Here is a 22853-nt window from a genome sequence, read left to right on the forward strand (position 1 = left end):
CTGCCGTCTGATGTGGGTGCTGGAAACCCAACTCAGGACCTCAGCAAGTGCTCACAACCACTGAGCCATCTCTTCAGCCCTGCTGCTGTGAGGTTTGGGTTGTGTGCTGGGCTCCTCTGGTCCCTTCCATCTAATATCAAAAGAAACCAGCCTGAGCAGTTGTACTGGAGCTTTCTGGGTACTCAGTGGGGAGTTTCCATTTCACTTCTCAGACAGAACACTCACCATGGAGGCTCATGGACAATCTTTTTTAGTTTGTGTCTCCTGGATGCCAGAGAGCAGATCGGGACTTGTGGTTTTGGTCTGGGCCTCTAGTCCAGGCCCATCAGAGAGTGGTTTGCACTTGTCATTCTTGATCCACGGAGATGGAAGGCAGAAGGGTCCCAAGACACAAATCAGATGTTCAAGACTCGCCGCTCCCAGAGCCACTCTAAGAAGTTAGCAACTCAGTCACCCAAATACAAGATGGCTCCAGTTCAAGCCTCTTGGCCCAACCCTGATGACCAGACAAAGTGACACAGTGTAAATGAAAGAGCCCTCAAGGCTTGGCTCTCTTACCCCAGATGGTTCTAGAAGCATAACCAAGTCCTTTTCACTGTCTTGTCCTGTACCACAGGCAACTAAGCAGAATGGGGCCTTAGCAGCTGGTGGTCACTCACTAAGGACAGATGGCAGAGGGACCGGATCCTAATCTTGTGTCAGTATCCAACACACTTTACTTAGGTCTTCATGCAGAAGGAAGAAACAAAGAAACAAACAAATCCGCACACTTCCTTCCAGTGGGAGAGCCACAGAAACATTGTTCTTTGGTGAAAATTAAGTCCGTATTTTCCTTTTTCTTCTCAAAAAAGCAAATTTTCTTACTTTGTAATTCAGGGAAAGGGATAAAAATGATTTGTTGTTTCAAAGAGCTTGAATTTTTAAAATATCTTTCCATATGACTAAGGAAGAATCCAAAAAGAAGAAAGGTCTCTATTGCCTATTTCCCAAGCATAACAGAAGCACAGATACACATACGTGCCCTCCAGTCACAAACATGTAAACATTTTACAAACCTTATAAAAGATGACCTATAAAACCTGATGAGTGGTAGATGCTGAGTGCCTGTCATGTGCTCGCACCACAGAACGCATAGCACCTGGCTTACCTTGTCTTGTTTCTGATTTAGAGAAGCCCTGAGATGGGCTTTCTAATAATCACAGAGAGACTGAGTGACTGGTCCAAGGCCACACAGTCCATCAGTGGGAAAGTGGGGTTAACACTCTGCGCATTTGGCTTCTGTTCTATGCCTTTTCCTCTAACTCTTCTTCCCAGGCTATCCACCTTTTTCCAGAGACTTCCAGCAACCTTGTAACCCTCTTCTCTAGCCATTCTCCCTCCTCTGACCCATCTGAATCACATGATTCCTGAGTGTCATGTAATTGGGATTCTTTCTACCCCGATACAACCTTGTTACAAGAGAACACATGGTCTCATTCCAGGTCCAATTTGAACCTGTTCATCCTTCTCACTAACGGATGAGGAGTTTAGTGTCATCTTAGGCAAAAACATCCTGGGGAAGGTACCTGTATTAGTTTTCTATTGCTGTGATAAAACTCTGTGACCAAGGGAACTTACAGGAAGAGGAGTTTATCTGAGCTTCACAGTTCCAGGTTCCAGAGGGATTAGAGTTTGTCGTGGTAGGGAGGCATAGTGGCAAGAGGTGATTAGAGCAGAAAGAGGATTGTTCATGACAGGGAGGCACGGGAAACAGAGAGCAACTGGAAATTCTGCAAGGCCCAAGAACTCTCTAAGCCCACCCCCAGTGACGTGCTTCCTCCAGCAAAGCCACATCTTCTAAGACCTCCCAAAACAGTGCCACCAACTGGGGACAAAATGTCCAAATACTTGGAGCCTATGGGGGACACTCTCATTCAAACCACCACAGCACTGGTCTCTTTGGAAAGTAGAAGACGCCTCCCAAACATAGGGCCAGCAGCCCAGCATGCTCAGGACCTGCGGGAGGACACGGGGGAGGGCTCCATGCCACACAGCTGGGAATAGCCACCAGGTGTGCAGTGTGGGAAGCCACAGCCCACAGACACCCACACCGAAACACTAGCAACTAAGAACACATTTGGCTCCCAGAGCAGCCCTGCCATTATGGTCACAGCCAGCCAGGGAGAGAACGGGTTACTTTCTAGTCATGCTCCTATGCAACAAAATATGTGTTATGCTCCTAGTGTCCACTGTAGGAAACACAGAACCATTCACCCACTAGGGGCTTTTTATCACTCTGTGGTTGACAGCCCCTCTGACTTTCTTGTACTCTTGGGATTGGATTTTGTGCTCTGTTTCATCTGTCTTTGCAAATGGTGCTTCAGTGCTTAGTCCCAGGATCCCGTCCCCAAGGATCTTCCCCAGCACGAGAGAGCAGATATAGTGGTTAAGAGCAGGAGCTTGGTATCAGTCCCTTCTACACATTCAGTTCCCAGCTTTGCCACTTCTTACCTAGGACTAGAGAAGAACTTGAACTTTCTAAATACCAGCCTTGTATCTTTACTCATACATGGTGGTAATTATTCCAGCTCCTTCAGAGAGGAGATGTGAAGGAAAGCACTAGTATGGGCCTCAGAACGAGGGAAACAGCCATTTTTGCTGCTGTTACATGCTGTTATGGCTTGGCATCTACTAGAGTCAGTGTGCAACACTTGTGGTTCAGCTTCTGATATCTCCAAAAGCCTTCATCCCATACATTACTCCAAATTTCTTCAACTTTAAAGCCTTGTATTCTTTTACCTAACATTTATCATGATCTGAAAATATGCTGTAAGATAAACTGATACATATATTTGACAGGCTTTGAGTTTCATTTCCTGCTAATCCCCTTTCCGCCTTAGAAAGATCAAACACTCTTCAAATATACCATACCACTCTGTGTTTCTGTACATCTATACCTGCCTTTCCCTCTTTTCAGCCTGAAGAACTCCTTTCTACAGTCAAGACCTAGCCCAATGGATCACCCCCTCTTTGGGGACTTCATTCTAACTTTAGTCCAGCAGAAAAGAATAACTAGTCTGTGAGTGGAGAACCCCTACCAGGTTGGTCCTTAGTGTTCTTGGGAATGGGACCTATCCTTGTGGATCGTAGCTCAGCCCTCTCTGAGTTAGAGAGTCCCCTTCTTATGGGCCTGAAGCATAAAGTATGATGGCCACTGATGCTTTCTTACCTCGTGCATGTTTTGTACAGTTGGAGTACCAAAGGGTCAAATAATCACTATATATGACTGTACACACTTACTTTTGTACACACACAGTGAATTATAGTTGAAATTTTTACTTATCTTTCCTGCTTGACTTTGAGGTCTTTTAAGTTTAGAAATCAGGGCTCATTTATTTCTGCACTCTCCAAAGTTAGCCCAATGTCTACCCAACAGCTAAGAGATACATGAAAACCCTCTTTGTTTTTAAACATTTGCATGAATTTGCGCTAGAGAATAAAAAAACAGGAGCTAGAGAGATGGCTCAGCTATTAAGAGTACCAGCTGCTCTTGTAGAAGACTTGGGTTCAATTCCCAGCACCCACATGGCAGCTAACAACTGTCCGTAACTCCAGTTTCAGTGGATCCAACACCCTCTTCTGTCCTCTTCAGGCACTACACAATGTGGATACATTTATATACATGCAGGCAATATACTTACATACATAAAATAAAAGTAAAGTAAAATAAATTAAATTCAAAAGAATAAGAAAAGAACAAAGCAGGAGGTTAAAGTGGAACACCTGTCACAGGTATTGACCGTGAGATCAAAAGGAAAGTGAAGGTCTTGGGAAGTCAGTGGAAGGAAAGTGTAGCACAGGGGGCCAGCAAGGGTTCCTCCACGGGCTAAATCTGTCCCAATCTTCTGATCAAATGTCTTCCTCTTCCATGCGATCTCAGCTGAGCTCTTCTGAGTTCACCTTGGATGAGGAAAACAATGTCTCCTCATTCATCATCTATCAAATGGGTAGTTAAGTCTAAAACAGTAATACACAGCATGTGCGAAAACACATGAACACGATGCTCCTGGCAGCTGCTTGCGGGATATAAGTTAGTACAATGCTATGACTCAGTATCTTGATTTCAGTACTCAAGACAAGCTTAGGTCTTTAGAAAAGCCAATGATAATAATTTTTAAAAAGCATGCTTGTCCCACCAACCACTGCTAGAAAATTCCCACAGAGCCCCAGTGCAGTGCTCAAGAGGAAAGAGGATAATTCTGGGGCAGTCCCACATGGGGTAAGACTAGGTTCCTAAAACCTTTCCTAGGGTGATTCTCTCCATTGGCATAAAAGTGTCATGCTGCCCCTTGGGGTTTAAATGGAGACTCAGTTGTAATAACCACTTCAAGGTCATTAATCATATTTTTCCACATGCAGAATTTGGGAGCACAGCCAAATCCACTCAAGCTTGGACTTTCAAAGTGGTGTCCTCCCAACAGGCTCTGTAGACAGAGCATTCATTGTAAGTGATCCCCAGGCACAAGTGAGCTGTGTACTAGCTTGAGTCCCCATTCCTCACCCCCATGTTTATGATCATTTACTTAGAGCTAAAGTTATAGTCTGGCACTATAAATGGAGGTTATACTGGCATAATTAAAAATTCAGAGTCCTCACACCCTATATGATATGTGTGTTGCTAATCATATTATTATGAATGTGGTTTGGAATATTATTAATGCAGGAACTATCAGTACTTAAAAGCTTTGCTTGCAGTTGAGGTTTCGGCCTCAACAGGCTTGAGCTGCCTGGAAGTCTTACATACTCTTGTTCCCTTTGAATACATTTAATTAAAAAATTCAACTTTGAATTTTAATCCCAAGGTAATCCCAAGACTCAGGAAGCAGAGGCAGATGGATCTCTGTGAGATCAGCCTGGTTTGCATAGCGAGTCCCAGGCCAACTAGGCCTACATGCAGACCCTGTCAAAAAAACCTCAGGGACTGTCAGGATGGCTTAGTGGTTAAGGTCACTGGCTGTTCTTGTAGAGGGCCCAGATTTGATTCCTAGCACCCAGGTATCTGGTGCCTAACAACCATCCTCTGTAAGTCCAGTTCCATGAAGCCAATGCCCTCTTCCAACCTCCTTGGGTACTGCCTCACACAGATGCATTTACGTACATGCAGACATAGCACTCATACATACAAAATAAAAATAAATAAAATTTTAAATTCAACTCTGCAGGAATTTTCATCTTCATGCAATCTGAAGATGGAATTTTATTAGAGGGAAAGTATTTCTATGAGCACTTATGTGCTCAGTCAGAGTGATGTCCTACAAGCAGGGTATGTGACTTTAATGCTCCAGGGGCTGTGAGGGAAGCTGGCCTTTTCTGTCTTGCCTCTCCTGGGAAAAGTTCCAGGATTATGAGCAAGCATAAAACCATGTTCAGAGTCAGAGGGGTGTGTCACGAAGGCTGTGCTTTGTGACATTTGACATCACCGTTTTTAATCATAACTTTGCGTTTTTCTTATTCACTTACTACATTGAAACATCTTGATGGATGCTGGAGGCCCCAGCTGGGCTGTGAATCTGTATCCAACTCCAAACCCTAGGCCCCTTCCTGGCCCCCCTCAGGTTCAAGCCAGTAGCTCCCCCATCTAGAATGACTAACCCACCCACTGAATTTGCCTCAGAGACTTTCTCAGATGTGGGAATTCCAGTTTTAAAGTCTATGACTCTTCTTGGCAAACTGGAACATGCTGGTCACAGTAATTGCATCCCATAATTCCTCATCTTCCCAGTTGCTAGAGATTATGAGTTGGTCCATAGAGGAGAGTCTACTGACCGGTTCCCATCCACGCAATGTCAAAAGGACACAGGGGGATCAGTCGGCCCTAGAGAGGGACAGCAGTTCTATACACCAAAGAGGACTTAAGAAATCCCACTAAGTACCCCAAGGATCTATTGCCACCAGATGCTAGAATCACAATGGAAGAAGATTCCCACAGGTCTGGGTGTGAGGAAGCTTCACAGTTATTCACATCATGGAGACAAATAAACAAACAGCATCCATTAGTGGGTCAGGGGAGAAATGTCTGTCAAACATTCACCTCTCCAAATAATTTGCAGCTGACTGAAGACTCTCCCCATGAACCCACCTAACAGTAGCAGGCTCCAAGACTTTACTAAAATAGTTGAAAATATGCTAGTATTAATGCAGCCGGTACGCAGGGGTAGGGAATAAATGCCTGGAAGTGCGTCAGCTGATTAATCCTTCCTTTCTAAGCCATGGTTTTACTTTCACTGCTGCAACATCAAATCACAGTTCATTGGCTAAAGGCCAGGCTAGCTTTCGCATTGGCCTATTACCATGTACCGTGGCTCTGTGCTTCTTGTCTGTTTATTAATGCTACAGACTTCCTATAATTCAGTCTAAAAATAGCGTTCTGTGAAAAACATTTGAATTTGTGCTTGAGTGGCAGAAAAGAAACACACAAGGGTGTGTGTGTGTGTGTCTATGTGTCTGTGTGCACGCATACACACGCGTGTGTGGACCCAGAGAAAACACTGTGATATGTAAAACCTGTCATTTCTTGTACTCCCAAAAATCTGAGAAAGACTGATTTCCCCCCTTAAGACCCTGGCTCTGAGTAATCTCTATTTTTAGTGTTCAGAATGATTATACTAAGCAAGATTGAAACCTCAGAAAAAGGTGTTTATTAAAGGCCTTATTTCCAAATGGAACTGTGCTGCCCACATCTACAGTCTCCTTCTCCTTTTCCGTCACAACTTTGAACTGAAAATTTCCTGAAAAAATATGGGTTGGAACCCTTTCTCATCTGACACCTTGCAACATCATCTTTTCTGAGTGTTTTTAGACAAAAACTTTCTCAGTAAGATCATTCCGACTGTAGGTTTTCATAAACCACATCCCTGGTTTGAAGTGTCTGTCCATCTAACTTAGCTATGCCAGGCCTCAAGTATGGGCAGTGATTCTCTAAATCCATGATTGATTTTGGACCCAGAAGACCTTGAACAAGACAAATGATGTTTGAGAAGCCATGGGATGCGGAGGACGCAGGTGCAGAGTGACGGGGACGCATTTCAAAATCAAAGTGAAAGCAACAGGGACGATAAGATCTCACTGCTGCGTGGAGAGGAAAAGTGAACGGTGCGTGCATCTGACAAAGCCAAGTCAGCGGACGCAGAACTCCAGAGGAATACATTGTTTGCCTTCTGGAGAAATTAATGGGAAGGAAATGTCACTTTACAGCTTCACATGTGATAGCAGAGAGACTGGAAAAATGTCATTTCCTAAGCTGTTTCCGAAAGATATCATTGGGAGCCCGAGGTTTAGGAGGCAGTGGCGGAATCTGGCCAGTCCATGGCTGGCCTGAAAAGAGAGGGCTTGGCCACGTGCCTTTCGATCAGCTTGGATTGCAAAACTAGGAGCCTTAGGAAGAAATCACCTTGTGACAGCAAAGGGGGTATAGAAAGAATGGGGGCTTTGGAATCATCCATATAACAGGTGTTTACAGAACACCTGCTGTTTGCTGAGCACCTTTCTGTCTGGGAACCAAAAGAGGTCTGCACTGTCTGGTTTTGTGACTTTCTGACAACTGGTTTGGGCATAAAGCATTTAACTTCTCTAAACAAAACTAGACAAAAAACCCTGGTACTAACCTCCAGAAACAGGGATCATCTAGTCAAATCCATACCATCATGAAAATTAAATGTAATAATTTGTGACTGGAGAGCTACATAAATTTCTCTCTACTTCAGACTGTTCCTTCTTAAAGAGAGGACAGTAAGACCTATCACACAGAGCTGTCACATGTTTAGATAGAGTAAAAAGGCAATCACGGTGCCAGCCTCTCCCACCTCTGCACACCAAGATAGTAGGTAGCATTTTGAGGGGGAATTCTTTATGTTGGTTCATATAAACAAAACCCAAGATAAATCAAACTTTCAGAGTGTCTTGGTGAGGATAAATGGGAACCTGTAATTTGGGGAAGGTTCCCTGGACCCTCAAAGAAAGACTTTATCATGTAAACATTTCCAGAAGAGAGGTACATGTTGAACCCCCATTTCATCTGTTTTTATACCAAAAGTAGCAAGTTTTCAACTAGAAATGAACAGACCCTGTCAAGCCTCAGAGCACTGGGCTCTGCTTCGTGTCACATGGATGGATTTCACTCTCTGTGCACCATGAGGGAGCATCCTTTCCACAGGCAAATCTCAGGGACAACATCACAAAACAGAAAGTTCCAAAGCAGCAGGAGAATTACTTGCTGCAAGCATTTCCCAAGAACTGACAGCAAGAACTGAGATGGCATCCTTCTCAAAGCTAATGTCCTATTGGAAACAGGGAGACTTTTACCATGTCCCACAGAGAAGGAGAGGAAAAGACCAGAATGCCAGGGCTCACACTCACTAAGCAGGGTGAGAAAAGGTTGTATCTCAAACCTATATGTTCAGTCTTCCATGATAAAAGGTCTAAACGTGTTGGAGCTTGAGACTTCTGCAATTGTTGGGACTCTGAGACTCTAAGCATAGAAGCCCAGAATAAGTGCTCTATGGTTGTGCTGCCCTGCCCGCCTTGCTGGAAGCCCTGGAATATCAACAGTGAATATTCTCAGTCCCTTGCCCCTCCAGGGAGTCTGAGAAGCCCGCTTTCTCAAATCTGTAATTTGGTGCCAGAAGTGGATAGGACTAGACAGGTGTCGATCATAAAACTTCACACGTGCAGACACACTAAAAAAGGGGTAGAGGCTAAAGGCCCAGCACATTGGATTCCTTTACTGACTTGAATGGGGAAGATTTTGAGGACTATCTGCAGATCTTCTTTAAAGGACCCAATGACCATGGATGTCATCAGGCAAGAGAAATAATGAGGTGATGTGGGGAAATACAGAAATAGAAGCTCTTTCCAGGAGGAATAAATAGAACAGAAGGCCGGTGGGTACAGGAAAGAACTACTTCTTTAGTCCCTTGTGAAGCTTGTACACTCTGGGGCAAATAAGCATGAGATTAGAAATGATATTACATATGTTTCCAAATGGTATCAGAGAAGAGACACAAAGGAGGGGCTGCCCAGCTCTGGCGTGATTCTCCTGAGCTGAAGGAATGTGTTCTTCCTGTGCTCTGGTCCCAACAGTTCCTTTCTTCTGGGATATGAGAGAGTCAGAGAGGAGGGCAAACAGCTGAGATGGTAAAGTGCTTTTTATGTAATCATGGGCCCTTAAGTTCAATCCCCAGAACCCATATAAAAGGCCAGGTGTAGTAACATGTGCTTACATTCCCAGCACTGGGGAAGTGGGGACAGGTGGATCCCTGGGGTTCTGTTGTCCAGTAAAGCTGACTGAATAGGCAAGCTCCAGGCTCAGTGAAAGATTCTGTCTCAAAAAACAAGGTGGATAGCAACACGTGGATGGATGGATGGATGGATGGGAAGGGGGATGGATGGATGAGAAGGGGGCTTGTTTCATTTAATAATGGTGATTAAGAAGATCCACAATCAGCCATCTAGAGACCCATGGAAGCAGGTAGTGTGTAGTCCACATCTGAAGGTCCAGCATCAGAACAAACAGAAGATCCAGTGGTATGACTCTTCTGAGACAAAGGGACTGAGAATTTGAAGGACCATGAAGTCCAAAGGCCAGAGAATGTGAAGATTGATGTTCGAAGGCAAGAGAAGACAAGTACCTGGCTGTGTGTGCATGACAGAGGTGGGGGGAACAAATGGCTTTTCCGCTGCATGTCCCAACTCATTGCATAGAAGCTACTGACTCTGAAAGTGGCTTTCCTCACTCAGCTTACATGCCAGTCTCCTGAAAACACCAGACAGAGCCAAAACTTGCCATTCCAGTCTTAGCTCTATCTCTTATCCAGTCAAGTTGACACCTGAGATTAACTATCATGATTCCCTTGTTATTAGACTGGGCCCACCAGGATCATCTTGGCTCATCTTTCCATCTCAGCATCACTGATTAGCAATCTGAGCGTCCTTTGCCATGACATGAGCTTGGAGAGTCATAGCTGAGGGTGTGGTTGCAAATCCATTCTTTCTCCTAGCATCATGCTCTCAACCTTCCTTCCTGGCTTTCTCTTTTTGATACCGTTGTTAATGTGGTATATCTTTTGCTTACTTGCTTATTTGTTATGTGTTTCCTTCATCAGAATGTAGTTCCATTAACAGCAGTGATTTTCTCTTATCTGCTTATGATATTCTCAGCACCTAGAATATGGTCCATAAATATGAGCTGAGTGAATGAATGAACCAAAGTCTCTGCCAACTCCATTTTCAGAAAGCACTGACATTGAGTCTACCTTTTGCCAAATTCCGTTTTGTCCCTGGGTGGGGAAATGGCTGCAATCCATGTTCCAAAGGCCCACAATGGTTAGGCAGTGGGGAGCGATTCACAGCTGAGCGTCACATCACTGAGAAATCCTCCTTTCCTATGTGTCAGCTTGGACCTGGAGGCTGTTGCCTGGTGGAAACACCAGAGAAGGCAAACAAACACTGAAAAGCAGCTGTACTCCAGCTACCCACTGCCAAGAAAGCAAAAGCCCATCCCACCCACCACAACCCAGAGATTCCTCCTAAACAGTGGCCTTGGGGTGCCACCCCAAGCCAGAAAACACAAAAGCTATCTGGGCCAGTTTTGTGGGTATTTGCACCAGGGCAAGAGGCAGGCATAACCACTCTGTTAGTGTTCAGGAGGGATTACAACTGTTTGTACGAGATACTCGTGTTCCTTGGAAACCATCACCAACAGCTTCCCACGTTGGTGTCCCAATTCCCTTATACTAGCAATATTAAGATTATAAGGCCCCATTTATAAATGTTACTGTTTAATGTTATCCCATTGCAAGAATATAGTCTGAGTTCCTTGGGAAAAATAAGCCACGTGCTAGGAGGCTATCTCTATCTACTAAGGGAGGGATGGAGGGGTACTGCTGGTCTCCATGCTGTTACCAATGACTCCCCTGGAGGCGGGGTGGTCTCTGCAGCCAGTATTTTCCATTTGGAATGTTTGATGATTTTGTTTCACCAAAAACATTGAAATGCTAATTGGTGATTTTTCTCATGCCTTGGAAACACGAAAGAAAGAAAACTGTGACAGTCACTGTATTCCTGTTATGCATTAATTTCTGTGTAGTTTTTTGCCAATGTTATTTGCACCTCTCAGCTCTTCCATAGAACAGAAACTATGGCCTTGACTTCCATGCCCCTGCCACCTGCTCACAGCAGCCCCTCCAGTCGCTCCCTCCATTTACCCACTGGAACCACTGCATGGCCATTTTGAGAGCCTGCTTTGATCAGAAATTTATCTTTCAATCTGATATCTCTCCCCACCCTGTGTTCTGAGCATCTTCTCCTTCACCTGGCTGACTTCTCATTCACCTTGTATATCCCCACTTAAAGCCCAGCTCTTCCTGAGGGTCCTTCCTAACATAGGTCAGTCTTATTTGAAACACGCAGCCCCTTTGGAAATCCTGTTGATTACCTACCTCCCATCTAACAGGGAGCCTGGCAGAAGGACCATGTCCCCTGTTCTCACCATCCATCAAGTCCCTGGCATGCCTCTTACCACACAGAGAGCCTTGATGAACAGCATGAGATGCATCCTGGATTTGGGCCAAGTTACTTTAATCATCAAGCAGATTAGTATAGGATCTGGTCCATTGTCTACTGATGGACCCCTATTTGTTTTCTTTTCCATTTATATTCATGTGCAAGTATTCATTCATTCATTCACAGTGAAGCAATCACTTGGTGCTAAGTGATATAAAGAGAAATAAAATTAAACCAGAGGACAGAGCCCAGTTGCCTTGTGTCTTACAGTACAGCGGGGGTCACTATTTCAGCACTGTCATGGCATCCTGTGTCATCTTAGCCAGACCGTAGAACCACTTATCCAGTCAAACATGAATCTAGGTATCACTATGAAGGTATTTTGCAGATGTAGTCCATCTATGAGTTAACTTTAAGTCAAGCAGATTACCCTCAATTAGGTGAGTGAACCTTACCCGTGAAAGGTCTTCAGAGCAAAATCTGAGGCTTCCTAGAAAAGAGAGAATTCATGTTCATACATATATCCTTCCTACTATTCTGTTTTTTTCTTAGAACCCTAGTTCATTGAAAACCCATAAAGAAATAGCATCTGCCAGAGTAACCCTAGCCTTCACTTTCAGACCCCTGGCTTAACTGAAGCCATGGCCATTGATCAAAACTTACATATAGCTCAATAGACACAGATAGCCCTCCCTCTGTTGATGATGAAACAGAGACTTCATTTTCCCTTGGAAATATCTAGCTAGCGTGTTGCAGAATCCAGATATGCTGCTAGGACAAATGGCGAGACCAAAACACCGTAAAGGGTGAATATTGAAGACATCCATTGCATCTAACTTTCAGGTTGTATGTGTACATAGATGCATGTGCATATGCACGTTTGTATGTAAGACAAGGAACATCTGTAAAATGTTAACAGATATGTCTTGGCAAGTTTCAAAATGTGCTCTGTGAAGCCAGTGCCCCTGGTGGGTGATAGCTCGGGCATAATAAACTTGTACAGGCCCTCATAAGCTAGGACCTAGGTAAGTGATTTGTTGTTTGTTTTAGTAACTTGGTTAGTAAGGTACTACTGGTACACCAGCCTTGAAGATAGAGAACAGAAAACACCAAGAAATTAAAGAACTCACTCAAGGCTACCTGCTTATTAGGTAGCTGAATTTAAAATATTTTATGAGTATGAGTGTATTGCCTGCATGTATGTAAGTGTACCTGTGTCATGCAATGCCCATAGAGTTCAGAAGAGGGCATCAGATTCCCCTGGAACTGGAGTTACAGACAGTTGTTAGCTATATGTGGGTGCTGGGAATCAAACCCAGGTTCTCTTGTAAGAGCAGCTAGTGCTCTTAACTGCTAAACCATCTCTCCAGCCCCAGTAGCTGGAATTTAAAACCAAGAGAATGCTTAACTATCCCAAACGCACATACACATGAGGTTTGTGGTGATTTGAATTAAGTGTCCCCCGATAGGCTCCAAGTACTTGGACATTTTGTCCCCAGTTGGTAGTATTGTTTTGGGAGGTTTTAAGAGGTGTAACCTTGCTGGAGGAAGCATGTCTTTGGGAGCTGGCTTAAGCCAGATTTCTAGTCACTGCTGTTTCCTGTGTCTGCTTGGAGATGTCATTACTTGGCTTTCTGTTCTGGCCACCTTCGCAGCCATGCCTCCCATGCCATCATGGACTCCTATCCCCAGAACCGAATGCTCAAATAAACTTCCATTTATAAATTGCTTGGTCATCGTGTTTTATCACAGCAACAGAAAAGTAGCTAATACAAGGCTCCATACACCCAAATTTCATCTTGTAAGGTATTACCTAATTTCTTACAAACCATATTGATTAAGCAGAGTCTACCAAGGGAAAAGTAAAATCCATACGAGGTAATTTACTAGAGGAAATTTCATATGGAAAGTTAATTATAATGACATTAGCATGGGCAAGCAGCCCGAGGAAGATGAACCAGCCTTAAGACCAGTGATGCCACTCCTAGGCTACAGGCAAAGGCAAGCAGTGTTACCCTCAGACTGCTTGATAAAAGCTGGATGTGTCACGGACCAGGGTACCAAGAGCTGGTACAGTACAGCAAGCTGTACTTCAAAGAGAACACAACATACCCATCCTGTTTCTTAAAACGTAGTAAGTTCACAGTGCCCTTCAAGTCTTCATATTCCTTTGGAACCTTAGAACAAGACCTTGCTTGGAAACAGGATCTTTGCAGATTTAAATCTCATTATTAAAATCATTTTGTGGGGCTGGAGAAATGGCTCAGCGGTTAAGAGCACTGGCTGCTCTCGCAGAGGACCCGGGTTCGGTTCATAGCACCCACATGGCAGCTAACAATCATCCATAACTCCAGTTCCAGGGGATCCGACGCCCTCTTCTGACCTACTCAGGCATTGCACGACACAGGTGCACTTGCACACATGCAGGCAATACACTTATACATGTAAAATATTTTTAAAAATTATTTTGTATTTAAGGTGTGCTCTAAACCCAATGTTTTGTTTCTTTCTAACAAGAAGAGAAGACACAGAGTTGCATAGGGAAAAGGCTGTGTAAAGAGGGAGACAGAGATTAGAACAGTAATGTGAAAAACCTGGACCACCATGGATGCTGAAGCTATAGCATCCAGAGCTGAAAGTGATCTTCATACTCAGAAGAACACAGCTCTGCTCTGCCTCCAGACTTTCAACATCCAGAACTGAGGAACTGTATCTCTGTGGTAGTAAGTTACCTAGTCCTAGAAACTGGGACCTCCTATGGACCACACCTTACCCTGAAGCCAGTTGCAAAGGCAGCTGGGAAATAACATACAGGATCTGTCTCCTGACTTAGAGCAAGGAGGAGGGCAACCTGGACACTGCTGAAGGACTGTCCCTGCCACAGATACCGCAGGGGAATTATGTCCGAGGCATGGGAAGGAATGAACCTTACTGCCCCTCCATGGGTCTGAGGGATACACTGTCTCCTAGGGCTGCCTCACAGCTGGATTGTGACTCCTCTAGGTAAATCAGAGACTCCATCAGTAGCCTCATTGACCAAACGGTAGCAGCTTCAAAAGTGAGATCAAAGAATAGGTATTGAAATAGGCAGCCTGCTGGCTCTGGAAAAACAATGGTCCCTTTAAGGCCAGCCTGGCAGCTGCTGCCTAGTGAGGCACCCAGCTTACCACCCCCCTCCTTAATAGCAGAGGGGCCCCTGGTCTGCAGGGTCTATGGGATGAAATACCTTGCATGAGTAATCAATTTAAAAAACAATTGAAAAAAGGCAAAGGCTCTCCTGGTTGAGTCTTCAGATAAAAAGGAAGGTATTTTGAATTTGACAACCAATCTACCTTTAATCCTATCAGGAAATAAACTCAAATCATAATCTGATGTTTAGAATTGCATAGCTTGGAAAGCAAAGTATTTCCTTCCCCCTGCTTGCTTTTCCTCTGCAGGGCAGAGTGGGTGTAGTCAGGGGCTGCTGTGATTTGTCTTATCAGCTTCCGGGTGGGTACTGTTTGCTTTTCCTGGGCTTTGTTTTTCCTCTTGTTTTATTTTTCTTTTAAATCCTACACACTATCTTTTTTTCTAATGTGTTTTGCAATTAGGAGAGATTATTTTAGAATATTTCTTAATTACCATCCATCTCTTAAATAGATATTTCTAATTCAAATTTAGCCAGAGGAATGTTACTAGAAAAAGAAAAAATAAAATAAAATAAAATGGTGTCTGCAGACTCCAGCCTTCCTTATCTACGGCTGAGTTCTACACCGGGGCTGTTTTCAGACACTAGCTATGAAAATGCAACATTCCTGATCAACGGTCCATGGTGCATTAAACCCAGGGAGCCTCTAAGTCCCAGAGAGACTGTGTTATTTACTTCACAGAGTAGCTTACCAACCCCAGGGCTCACAGGGGATGTGCAAACAGAATTCTTCATAATAACAATATCCATCTTTTGAATACTGACCTTGTTCCAGGCTCCACAAGAGCTTGCCATGACTCTTTCAAACCATCCAGCATGAGCATCATGTACCCCCAGTTTACAGTTGGGGAAACAGATTCAAAGAGACTCAAGTTCTTGAGAGAACACACAGCTAGTAAATGGAAGATGTGGGAGATAGTTGAACCTAGACCAATCTGCTTCCAAAGCTGGAACCACCCTTCAGATCACCTGCCCTCTGTATATAGATCGATTTCCTGTGCAAAACGCTATGCAGAAGCAGTGAAAGACTTTGGACTCAGTATCTTACAAGCAATTTAAGCCCCTCGCGTTCGTGTTCACACAGGTAAACAGCATAGCTGTTAAGAGTTAATAGTATAGTGTTGGAGTCAGACAAACTCAACTGAACCTTTCCCTGCCCTTTAGAAAGCTGTATTATCTTAGATATACTCTATTTTCCGCTCTGGATGACTTAATGGCTCTGGGTCTGAATTTCCTCCCCTTAAAAGTGGAGCAGGAGGTGACAAGGGTTAATGATAAAATTAGTATGTGCAAGGTGCATACCTCACGACAGACATGGACCAGGCACTCCATAGCTATTAACGTATAACTCAACAAATATTTGAGTATACCTATTACCATGTTAAATAAAAAGAAGAGACGAGCAAAACACGGCCTGCTATATAACGACATGAGTAGGTCTGTGATGAAAGAAAATCCCCAATGCCAGTATAAACCCTGGAATTATAAATAGCACTAATAGGGCCGGACAGATGGTTTGGATGGGAATGTCCCTCAAAGGCTCCAAGTACTTGCACACTTGGTCCTGTTTGTGGTGCTGGTTGTGGAGAGTTCTGGAACCTTTAGGAGCTGTGGCCATGCTGGAGGAAGCATGTCACTGAGGATGGGCTCAGAGAGTTCAAAGCTGTGCTGCACTTCAGTCTGTCTCTCTGCTCCCTGGGCCTGCTTGTAGATCTGAGTGCTCAGCTTTCTGCTACAACCACCTCTGTCACCGCCTCTCTATAGCGGACTCTTGTACGTCTGGAACCATAAGCCAAATAAACTCTTCCTTCTATAAGTTGCCTTGGTCATGGTGTTTTATCACAGCAACAGAAAATAACTAATTTATGGGGGCTGGAGAGTTGACTCAGAGGTTAAGAGTACTGACTGCTCTCACAGAGAACCTGGGTTTGATTCCTAGTACCCACATGGTGGCTAACAACTGTCTGTAACTCCAGTTCCAGAGTATCTGATACCATCTTCTGACTTCCCTGGGCATTGCACAGTATGGGTGCACTTACATACATGCAGGCAATAAACTCACGCACACAAAATAAAAATGAGTAACTAATATAATCATGGAGAAATTCTCTTTGTCTTGTTGGATACCAGTGTGAATTTGTTGCTAAGCTGAGCCCTGGTCTGAAAACTACACCTGACTCTCACCAATCTGAACTTCTAATGTCATCAAAAGTCCAGCTCAAATCCCACTGTGTCTCAGAGCGTCCCCACCCACAAGAGGCTCTTTTGCCCCCATAACATTTATTAGTAATATTTGTAAATATTTTATTTATCTATTTTTATTTTATGTGTATGACTGTTATGGCTGCATATGTGTAAATGTACCCATGCTGTTCCCAAAGAGGATAGAAGAGGCATCAGATCTCCTGCAACTGGAGTTACAGATGGCTGTTAGCTGTCATGTGGGTGCTAGGATTCGAATCTGGGTCTTCTGCAACTTATAGAAGGAAGAGTTTATTTGGCTTATGGTTCCAGACGTACAAGAGTCCACTATAGAGAGGCGGTGACAGAGGTGGTTGTAGCAGAAAGCTGAGCACTCAGATCTACAAGCAGGCCCAGGGAGCAGAGAGACAGACCGAAGTGCAGCACAGCTTTGAACTCTCTGAGCCCATCCTCAGTGACATGCTTCCTCCAGCATGGCCACAGCTCCTAAAGGTTCCAGAACTCTCCACAACCAGCACCACAAACAGGACCAAGTGTGCAAGTACTTGGAGCCTTTGAGGGACATACCCATCCAAACCATCACACTGATATAAAGTATGTCATTGGACACGTTGTCTAGTTCATCTGACTTCTTTAGTGGAGGTAGCCATGAACCGAGTGGTGCTTTGATCCCGCTCATCACGTTGCCATGGACACTGACAAGTCATTTGCAGCCCACCTCCTTTGAATAGTACTGTTCAGGGACACTGACAAGTTATTTGCAGCCCACCTCCTTTGAACAGTACTGTTCAGAACAAGGGCCAACAAATTTTCTCAGACGGGCAAGACGATTAATAGCTTTGAGTTTATACATCATATGGATTTTGTCCAGCTGCTCATCTTTGATGTAGTATGCAACAGCTATAAAGATAATACCCAAGCGTGGCCAGATTTGACCGTGGGCCTTAGTTTTTCAGCACCTGGTTTTGACGACTGAAAAGAAGGGAGAAAGCTATACAGGTAAGAAAAAAGTATACGCAGAGGTCCACCTACCGTCCCTGTACCGACATGGGTAGGGAGGGACTAGAGAGATGGCTCAGTGGGTTGCACTGGCCATACAAGCTTGAGGACTTGAGTTTTTGAATCCCCAGAACCCACATAAAAGAGCCAGATGTAGGTCCAGTGAGATGACTCAGTAGGTAAAGGTACTTGCTGCCAAGCATGATGTCCTGAGTTCAGTCCCCAGAACCCACATGGTAGGAGAGAATCAACTCTCACAAGTTGTCCTTTGACTGCCACATAAGCATGATAGCGCGCTCTCTCCCTCTCCCTTTCCTGATAAATAAATAAATGTCAAAAAATTTCAGCCCAATGCTCTTACGACAAGATGGCAGGCAAGCTCATGAGTTAGCTAGGAGCGTACGCAGCAACCAACAGCAAAGAAAGGTCAAAGGTCATGCCTCACACGAAATGAAAGGTGAAGACCAAACTGGCACCTGAAGTTGTTATGACCTGTACACATGCACCACGGCACACACACACTTGAACTTATACACACAGGAGCACAACACATCACGTACAACATATCACACACACACATCATACACACACATAAAGAAGATGAGTAGATGGCTCACATTCAGATGTTATTCAAAAACAACAGAATTCAGGTGCTGGTGGATCAATAAAATGTTGACTCCAGGACACCAGACTTTTTTGTTGTCTGTTTTTATTTCATTTTTTGTAGTTCAAAGCCAACACTGATAGGAACCACTTATTCTTTAGTTCTATGTATTAACTGCACCAGAAAAATGAGTGTGACTGTAACTGAAGATAATCCAATTCCTCCAGGAGAATTAGCAGATGAAACAAACAAAAATGCCCAGCAACAAAGTGAAGCACCATGCTGTCCACATTTGCTAGGCTCTCTGTTAATAGAAAATTGCAGGAATCCTACAGTCTCCCCACCTGGTTAGCACACAGCTATGCATTTGGGTCAGGCATTCTATACAGAAGAAACAATCAGTCATTTATCAGATGGATAAATTGATCACTTCTAAGCCCACAGGACTGTGCTTGATTTGTCTGCTACTAACAAATGACTCCTTGCTATTAATCTGGCCAGGCTATCTGACCCATCCGTCTATGCATCTATTCATTCAGTAAATCCCTCATCAGACTCCCAGGAAGTCAGAACAGTAGCACTGGAAAGCAAGCCCAGCCTGCTCACTAAACCTACAAAGTGGCATCCTTTGGGCTTTACCTTCATAAAGTGACTTAAACAGTGACTTTTTTAGGGTCCTAACTTGCCTGGTACACAGGTTGAAAGGCTTCGTGTCCGAGGAGAGATCTCATCTTGGGCCCTGCTGGTTCTTTCCTTTTCCCTAGCTACCTGGAATTCCTGGAGTACCAGAATTCCTCTTGTACCACTTTGGAAGGAGGCCAAATTAAATGACAGGCTTGCATGTCAGCTGCTGCAGATGCTGCAGATGTTGCAGATGCAGATGTTACTTACATACGTGTTGTCACCTTTCCTTTCAGGCACTAGAAATGTGGTAAACCAACTTTGCAAATAAAATTGTTCTTCCAAATAATAGACTTCTATTATTTTCTGAGTTCATTCCATTTGTGTACACGTGACTGGTGTGTGTGTGTGTCTGTGTGTCTGTGTGTGTGTGTCTGTGTGCGTGGTGTGTGTGTGTGCGTGTGTGTGTGTGTGTGTGTGTGTGTGTGTGTGTGTTAGTGCAGTATCCGGAAAATCAGCCTTCGTAATCTGGTTTATACTTATCAAAGGAGGCTCTTCACCTGGAGTCAGTGGGTGGGACTGCAGTGGACTTAACTTCCAAATATTGTGTACCAAATTTGAAACACAAATCGCATAGCATTCACCAGATGCTCAAGAGGGTCTGAGATGTCAGAAATAGCAAGAATCATAGCTCCAAGATTTGGTTAGGTCCTGCAGAAACCCACTTCCCCAACAACCATCTTCCAGTTTCTATTTGATACAGGCTGTAGGTCTTTGCTGCTACCAGGATGCAAAGGCTCACTGCCGGAGAAGGCTGGCTCTTGTCTGAGTTAGTCCTGCTGCCTACAGCACACAGCCCAGCAAAGCCATTGCATCAGCTTAGCGGACATGACCTCTCTGCATATATGAATAAAGGGGTGGGGCTGCCTCTGCAGCCCAGGACCCCTTCACTGCTAGGAAATGGCTGTGGGGATGCTTGCTTAGCATGCAGAGTTGGGAGCTCCTTTGGGATGGGTTACAGTGATAGGAAGGGATTTTTCACATTAAAGGGGAAGGAGAGATTTTTGAGGACTAATTCCTGAAATAAAAAATCTGCCAATACGCAGAGAGGAAAGGCACTGACAAAATGAAAGAGATAACGAGCTAGCTCACAGTTCTCACAGTAAGGGTAGCTCGCCCAGTCCACAGGCTGCTTGATGCTGGTGGCCCTTTCTGGGTGCAAACAGGTCGCCTTTGTTATCCTACTTGTCATGTAGTGAAAAATAGTTTTGTAGAAAGATGTGATTTCCTGAAATGCTCTGAACTGTGAACCCAGGGTAGATTTCTTAATCTGTTTAAATCATTTCAAATGGTACAGAATGTTCTCAGAGGGCTGAGAGTCATTTTTGTGTCCCCAACACAAAAGCCTCATTCCTGACAGCTGAGTGTAAAGCCCAGTGAATGTCTGTTGCTATAGAGTCATGAGGTGCAGTGTATCTGTGCTGGGTTTCCTAACAGACAATCCTATCAACACTACACATTACCTCCATTTCTCACAGTACAAGGTGGGTACCTATTCTGCAGATGAAACTGAGACCCAGTGTTAATCACCGGCTGGCCCAAGGATATAGACTTGGTGACAGCCAAATTCCATACTGAGACCTCTGAGCTTGTAAGCCCAGGTTTGGGTTTGTTGCACTCCCCTGGGTGTTTTATGGTATCTTACATACAATGAAAGAGAAATGAGTCAAAAGAAAATATCATAAAAAACCTTTTAAGAAGTTTTTTTAATTAAAATACTTCCCCATCACTAGAATTCCTCTGGAAGTTTTACTTACTGCAATCAACATTGGCCAATGTCTGAGTCTGCCTAAACCTACCAGCGGTTCTGCCCCAAGGGGACTTTTGTTCTCAAATCTGCTTGTATGGACACTTGTGGCATCCTTTACACTGTGCTCAGCACATCCTTTGATTTCCAGGAAAGCATTCTTAGCAGGAGAGTGCACACATGGAGTCTTCCGCCATGTTGGTATACAGAGTTAACTGTACAGCAATTCTGCCTTTTACTGCTTTTTCTGTGCTGGTGTTTTGGATTTCAAAGGGGACTGAAATTAAACAAGAAGATCAACAATGTAATGATGGATTCCCAAGGGTCAGGGGGATGGACGTCATACTTGGATTGTCAATGCTTAGAAATCTTTCTTCTTCCAGAAAGACTACAAATGTAAGAAATTGCAGAAGGCCCTTAAACAGCATTGGTGACTTTAGCAAAGTTATGTCATTAACAAAGAAAAAGGGTGGAAAATCTTTCTACGTAAACAATCTAGACCCTGCTTAGTGCTGAGCTAGAAGAGAGGGAGCTTGGGAAGGAGGAAGAAATTTGGAAGGACTGGGCAGAGAGCTAGAAACCACTGCAGAGGGTTTCTGAAGAGGAAGGGCCCTGAAACATGAAGAATGTGGACGCAGAGCCTCCACATGCAGATCCAGTGAGAGAGAAAAGAGCAGAGCATGAAGGTCTGCATTTTAGAAAATCGGGCCTTAGACTACTCGTTGAGTCTGGAAAGATCTTGGAGTCTTTCTAAGAATTACTCCTTAAATGCTCGAAACATAGAGATAAAAGACATAGTGTGGGCATTCGGAGTCCCTGGACTAGTGGAAAAGAAAGACTTGGAAGCAGATGGATACAGAGGCTGAATGAGTCCGTGAAACAGAAAGGGCTTGGTACAGTGGGATAGCTGCGGGGACACCAACAGAGCTCGCAGAGGGAGAGGTTCACATCTGGGAGGAAGATGGAACAGAAAGAGTTCACTGTGTCTTCAGGAATGGATAAGCATTAGCCGGGAGGAGGAGAATGGAAAGTCCTTGAATAAAAAGCACAGCCTGTAAGGGATATGCTCAGGTGAAGGCTGATTTAGGGGAGGGGATTGTAAGGAAGGCACACGTGAAGCCAGAGACTACACATCTGCCTTTCACAAGGAAAGGATGCTTTTGCACATGGGAAGACACGATGTTAATATTTGTATCAGTGTAACTGAGAGTGCAATTACTAGATCCGTCCAAGTCACCAGCCTTGTCACAGCAGTACCTATGCACCTGGAATCTACCAGATCCACAACCAAAGGAATCCAGAACTCTAAGTTCACCCTACATGATTTTGCCTTTTCATTTCATTCATTAATCATGATCAGATGACTCAGACCAAAGTAAAGATGAAAAACCTAAAAAAGGGAACAAGGTGACTAAGTGGGGAATCAGGAGTAAACTCCCCCACATGAAATGGCTACCAGCATGGGCCATTTACACAATCCTCACACATACACTAGAAATGAATGCATGCATAAAATAAAATAGCGTGCATCTTCTGCCTTCCCGAGAATTAGGATCAAGTACCTATACTTGCTACTTCATTCTGCAGAGTTTAAAAGATGGATGTCACTGCCAGATAATGTGCATAAGCTAGCATTGCAACTCGCAGTGTGTGGTTATACAAACAAGACAAACAAGAATGGCAGCCAGAAGCCAGAGTGGAAAGCAGAACATGGAGAGAGATATTTTCTTTACCCAGGGAGAGTCATCTGAATTCATAATAGAGCTGCTTGTTTCTAACCCAGAGTCTACACAGGAAGAGGGAGAGAGGGAGAGGGGGAGAGGGGGAGAGGGAGAGAGAGAGAGAGAGAGAGAGAGAGAGAGAGAGAGAGAGAGAGTATAAAAACACATTGGTCT

At 44.1% G+C, this 22853-nt stretch overlaps 1 protein-coding gene across 10 annotated transcripts in view; it reads left to right on the top strand.

Moving 5' to 3' along the window:
- Positions 1-22853, top strand: part of Ldb2 (LIM domain binding 2) — a 375355-nt gene that overhangs the window by 341722 nt on the left and 10780 nt on the right. The window lies entirely within an intron of this gene.

The sequence above is a fragment of the Nannospalax galili genome, unplaced genomic scaffold (assembly GCF_000622305.1).
Source record: "Nannospalax galili isolate Female #2095 unplaced genomic scaffold, S.galili_v1.0 scaffold271, whole genome shotgun sequence".
Lineage (NCBI taxonomy): Eukaryota > Metazoa > Chordata > Mammalia > Rodentia > Spalacidae > Nannospalax > Nannospalax galili.